Source organism: Marmota marmota, unplaced genomic scaffold (assembly GCF_001458135.2).
Source record: "Marmota marmota marmota unplaced genomic scaffold, marMar, whole genome shotgun sequence".
Lineage (NCBI taxonomy): Eukaryota > Metazoa > Chordata > Mammalia > Rodentia > Sciuridae > Marmota > Marmota marmota.
In genome coordinates, this window is record NW_026000185.1 from 34974 (window position 1) to 41402 (window position 6429).

The 6429-nt window shown below is 35.3% G+C and overlaps 1 pseudogene; it reads left to right on the forward strand.

The window, feature by feature from the left end:
- Positions 1–2541: 2541 nt before the first annotated feature.
- Positions 2542–3330, forward strand: LOC107147117 (annotated as a pseudogene).
- Positions 3331–6429: the final 3099 nt, after the last annotated feature.

The following is a 6429-nucleotide window of genomic DNA, read 5'->3' on the forward strand; positions in this document are numbered from 1 at the left end:
ATAACAGAACTGCAGATCATTTGTGCTATGGAGGCTCTGGGGTCTCTGAACATCCCCAGGCCTCTGCTCTTGTCTGCACCTAGATCACCTGACCTGCCCTTACCCTGTGCTCCACAGTGGGGCAAAGTGGGTTCTATATGAAAATACCTATAGATACAGATGGTAAACTCAGGAGAAATGCAGGGACAAAGACCCAGGTCTGAATCTTTACCCATAGGTACCTCCTGGGTAAGGATAGCCAGAGATAGAGGCAACTGTAGTAGCCCCACAGAACCCACCTACCAGGAAGAACCTGAAGGCAGCTCCTAGGACCCACCTTTGATCAGATTGGAGGACCTTGTGCTGCACCTTAATTCCCCCAACACAACTTATGCTTGTTTCTTTCCACAGGCAGCAACTGCATTCTGAGCAGAATGATGTTATTTGTTTGGTATTGCATAAAGAGCTGGGCCACTGCCTAGTCTGGAGGCATAGCCTATGAAATTCACTGTTCTAGTTATTCTACAAAATAAGTTTGAACATTTAAGCTGAAATAGAGCCCACCATTACATGCCATGATCTGAAAGAATGGTGCTATGGTTTGAATCCTTGACCTCTACTTTTTATGTTTTCAAAGTCCTAGAGTCCAGAAAGCCCAGGGATGCACAAACCACCCCCTTGCATCTCCTCCAGCCCCCTATCAGCCATCCACAGTTTTGAACAGCCAAGATGTCCCTGTTAATCTCAGCAGGAAGGGTCCCTCAGGAAGGCATAGAAGAGGATGCTCCGCTTGGGTCAAGAAATCTCCTCACCTGTGTCCACTGGGCCCACACTGACCCTTTAAGGAGTGAGAGTAATTTGGCTGGGGGCCAAACCCCTCTTCTCAGGAAGACTGAACAAAGACAGAAGGAGAGATGGGAATGAAGGGACTGGTTGTCAGGACACTAAGAATGGATACCTCTCCCCACAGGGGTTGAGTACAGGGACTAAGGAGGGACCTCCTGCTTTCATCCAGGGCCTCTGATAATTGCATAGACACCCTTTCTAAGGAGGCCAAATCCCACTCAAGGTCAGCTTTACCATATCTAAGACAAAGAAGGAGGGATTACATTAATGTTAAAGGCCACAGGATATGTATTACTTTTCCAGGCTACACTATTGATATTATTAATAATGAAGGAAACAGGGAAGTTATTGTATTAATTTTAGTTGCTATAATATCTATATAATATTAACATTTAAGGACACAGGGCAGTAGTGTATCTGTATTAGATACTGTATTAATGATGTTATATTAACAGTAAAAGATGAAGGGCACTAATATATTGATTTTCAATGTTACTGTACAGATTTCATGTTAATATTAAAGGTCAGCTATTATATTACTTTTAGATGCTATAGTATGGATATTATATTAAAATTAAAGGTCAGGGGCTGGGGCAATAGCTCAGCGGTAGAGTGCTTGCCTAGCACATGTGAGGCCCTGGGTTTGATCCTCAGCACCACATACAAATGAATAAATAGAATAAAGGTATTTAAAAATACTTCCTTAAAAATAAAATCAAAGACCAAAGAGTACCTATTATGTTAGTTTTAAAATCTATAATGCTGATATTATGTTAATCATAAATGTCACAGAGCAGCTATAATATTACTATAGGATGCTATAGCATAAATATTTTATTAAAATTAAATGACACAGAAAACCTATTATATTAGTTTTAAATCTATAATAATGATATCATATTAATTATAAATGTCACAGGACAATTATTATATTAGTTTTGAATGCTATAGTATAGATATCATATTCATATCAAAGGTCAAAGTGCAGCTGAATCCAAAATTATACAGGCAGTCAGTAAAGATAGGTATATTGAATCAGATCAGATCAAGGAGGCCAATTACAGTTAGTCCAAGATGTTGGAGAGGGATTGAAATGCTAATGCCTTCAGAGCCCTTTCTCCACCCTTATCAAGATAATCTGCCCCTGCTCCAACCTGTTGCTAAGGTAACCTGCCCAGGAATTGTCCCTCCCTAGAGGAGTTGTAAAAGTTGCTAGTTAATTCACCCTGGGCCCCCTTCCTGCCCAGATGCTCCACTTTGGCCTCTCCAGCCCATCTGCTTCTCACCTTTTGGCCATCCCACTGAGCATCTCCTGGGCCTAGTCATATATGCAAGAAGGAAAGAGATAAAGGGAAAACAGCAAAAGAACAAAGGAAGCCTAAGATATATTAAAAGGCTCTTGGGATTCCAGGATACCAGTTATGGCCCCTAACCCTCCTAGGAGAAGTTTGTTACCCCTTTTTAAATAAACCCTATTTTATATGCTTGCCTCGGTGTGCTTCTCTAATGTTATACTTCAACATGTGAAGAAGCAGAACTCGTCACTGGTATCACAGCCATTTTATCAATTTTAAATGTTCTAATATAGAGAACATATTAGCATTAAAGGCCACAGGTAAACAATTATACCACTTTTAGTTGCTTGAGTATGAATATCACATTAGTATTAAAGTTAAGAGGGCAATTAATATATTAATTTTAGGAGAAGACCGTCAGAACGGTGCAGAGATCACACGCCCCAGCCCTGGAAGATGGGGAACTGCCTCAAATCCCCCACTTTGGATGACATCTCCCTGCTTCACGAGTCTCCGTCCGACCGGGCTAGCTTTGGCGAGGGGACGAAGCCGGATCAGGAGCTGCCACAGACATATCAGGAACAAGTTCCAGTTCCAGTTTATCATCCAACACCTAGCCAGACTCCGTTAGCAACTCAGCTGACTGAAGAGGAACAAATTAGGATAGCTCAAAGAATAGGCCTTATACAGCATCTGCCTAAAGGAGTTTATGACCCTGGAAGAGATGGATCCTAAAAAAAGATCCGGGAGTGTGTGATCTGTATGATGGACTTTGTTTATGGGGACCCAATTTCTGCTGTGCATGCACATCTATCACCTGGACTGTATAGATGACTGGTTGATGAGATCCTTCAGGTGCCCCTTCTGCATGGAGCCAGTTGATGCAGCACTGCTCTCATCCTATGAGACTAATTGAGCCAGGGTCTCTCCTCTGACTTCAAGTGAACCATCATTTTTGGTGGTTTTGATCTTTCGTCACTGAGCCCAAAGAGCCAGGGATTAGGAATTAAGATCACGCACAAAAAGTTTCCTAAAAATTCCTGGATGGCTGCAGATGTTGAGGAAAGTATGTGATATTTTAGAAACTTAGGAGGGGAAGTAGGATGGTATTTTTATGTAAAGCCTTGACCCAGTGTTTAAGAATATATTTGTATTTAGACCTTGTTATTGCTCTAGTACATAGGAATTGTGTAAAGTGTTAAAGCAACTGTATATGTTTAAATTGTGTGTGTTGGGCTGGGGATGTAGCTCAAGCGGTAGCACGCTCGCCTGGCATGCGTGCGGCCTGGGTTCGATCCTCAGCACCACATACAAACAAAGATGTTGTGTCCTCCGAAAACTAAAAAATAATAAATATTCAAATTTTAAAAAATAAATAAATAAAAATAAATAAATAAATTGTGTGTGTTGAAGATTAAGAAAAACGATAGTGGTTATTTTTCCTAAATGAAATAACTTTCTTCTCTCCACCAAATTTTTTTCTGAAGTTAATGGCATTTGGGTCAAGGTTTTATTAAAAGCTACATTTTATAACACTGGCACAAAAAAAAAAGTAGTTTTAAGCTTGTTTGCACAGTTCCTTTTTTTCCATTGGAAATGGAATTCATTGCCTTAGGTCTTTTAAAATAGTGTATCATTGTTGGGGCTGGCTCTATGCTTGAAAACCAGTTCTATATTCTGTTTGCTGTTAGGAAATGCAGAATTTTAAGTGATCTCCTAGCTTGTAAGCAAACTGATATGCACTCTCCCTTTTCTATATAAAAATGAGATAATGTGTCAATAAATCAACTCAGCAAGGTGGGTTTAATATTACCCTTTCCTATGTGTTTTATCTAATTCTTTTGGTTGTTAATATGGTGATAAATGAAAGTCAAGGTAAATTTTAAATATTAAGATTTCTGATTTATTGAGCTTGAATTATGCCACCATGCTTATGTAAAAATGAAGGTGGCACCATGGTAAAACTTAATGAGAAGTAGTTTCTCAGTTGTAATAGTTTTGATTTCTCTTTCTTGTAATCTCTCCTTCCCTGTTGTCTTGAACCATAGCAAAAGGATACTGCATCTCTCATTACTATAGTGATGAGGTTATTGAAGTTATATAAACACATCTCAGTCTCTGTTTCTTTGAAAGGTATCTGTTAAGTCCTGCTAGGTGATTGACAAGATTAAGTAGGGAGAATAAAGGTAAATGTGATTCATGTTTTGCACAAATGCAAAATTATATATATTATATATATATGTATATATATGTATATATATATATATATTATATAACCACATGACTTCATAGTTGTGATCTCAAAAAAGGAATTTCTCCTTTAATTTTTTTTGTAGTTAATGTAAGAATACTCTAAATCTCTAAGCTTCTGAAGTGTTAGAGGTAGAGATGGTCTAGTAAAGATGTAGTAGTAATGTTTATCCATTTAGCATGTGTTTATTTTTCCTTATGTACTCAAGGTGATTTATTTGTTCAGCTCAGTGATATTACAGCTAAAAAACATTCATTAGCAAAAGGAGAAGCAGTCTACACCGAACAGAGGAATCAGAAATGTTTCTTATTTTTGTTGAATTGAATGTTTGACTCTAACACTTTTCTACATACAAAACATAAGTTCCTTAAAGATTCTTCATAATTGTATTATAGAAGAATTTAGTATGTCATAAGTACTTAATTTGACATTCAACTGTAGTAGCCATATGTTGTTTGATTTCCTTATGAGCACCATGATGGAAACACTCAAATGAATTTGAGAAAAATTGGAAGAAATTAGATTATTGGGTTCTGTTAAATTGTTAATGTATCTTGCTTAAATTTTTGTTCATTAATTTATATCCATCTGATTATATAAAGTAAATTTGGAGGAAAAATATATATATTAATTTTAGATAAGATTATACAAATATCATATTAGTTATTAGCCATAAAGCAGATATTATATTAAAGTACTATAATATGGATATAATGTTCATATTAAATGCCACAGGGCATCTATTTATCTGTTTTAGATGCTATAATATGGACAATAAATAAATAGGAAAATTGACCAGGAAATTATTATATTGGTCATAGAAATATATACAGGTCATAGAAAGGATGATATATTAATATTAAAAGTCACAATACATCTATTACATTGGTTTTAAAGGCTATAATATACATATCATATTAGTATTAAACACTACAGGGCAGCTATTATATTAGGTTTTTTTTCTTTCTTTTTTTATTTGTTGCTCAAGATAATACAATGATCTTGACATATCATACATTTGATTCAAATGGGGTATGAATTCTTATTTTTCCACGTGTACAGATTGCAGAATTACATTGGTTATACATCCACGTATATACATTCAGCAATACTAGTGTCTGTTGTATTCTTCTGCCCTCCCTATCCCCCCTATTATATTAGTTTTAGATGCTATAGTATGTATATCACATTAGTATTCAGGGCCATAGCACAGCTATTACATTAATTTTAGATACTATAGTTTAGATATCTTATCAGTGTTAAGGGCCACAGGGCAGCTATTATACCAGCTTTAAAAGCATTTAATATAGATATTACACTAACATTATAGGTCATAATGCAGCTATTATGTTAGTTTATAATGCCAAAGCACAAATATTATATTACTATCAAAGTCCATAGAACAGTTATGAAATTAGTTTCAAGTGCTATACTATGGATATTATATTAAAACTAAAGGCCAAAGGGCAGTTAAAGTATTAGTATGAGATTTTGTAGTACACATGTTATATCTATTTGAATTAAAGACCAAAGTTTACCTATTATATTAGTTTAAGATGTTATTTTATTACTATTACATTAACTCAAAGGCCAGATGTCAGCTATTATATTAGTTTTTATGCTATTCTATGGATATAATATAAATATGAGAGGCCACATGTCAGCTATTACATTAGCTTGAGATAGCAAAGTATGAATATTACATTGATGTTACAGACCAAAGGGATGTTATTTTATCAGTTTTAGATATTAATATGTGAATAGTACACTAGTGTTAAGGCCACAGGATATATATCATATTAGCTTAGGATGCTATAATATGGATATTAATTATTATAAAAGGTCAAAAGGCAGCTATTATATTTATTTTAGATGCTATATTGTGAATATTTTAGTACTATAAAGCCCACAATGTGGCTATTTTATTAGTTTAGATGTGATTTATACATATATATATATATATATATATATATATATATATATATATTAGCTTTAGATAAAATAGTATGGATATTATATTAGTGTTGAAAACCACAGGGAAGCTATTACTTTAGGATG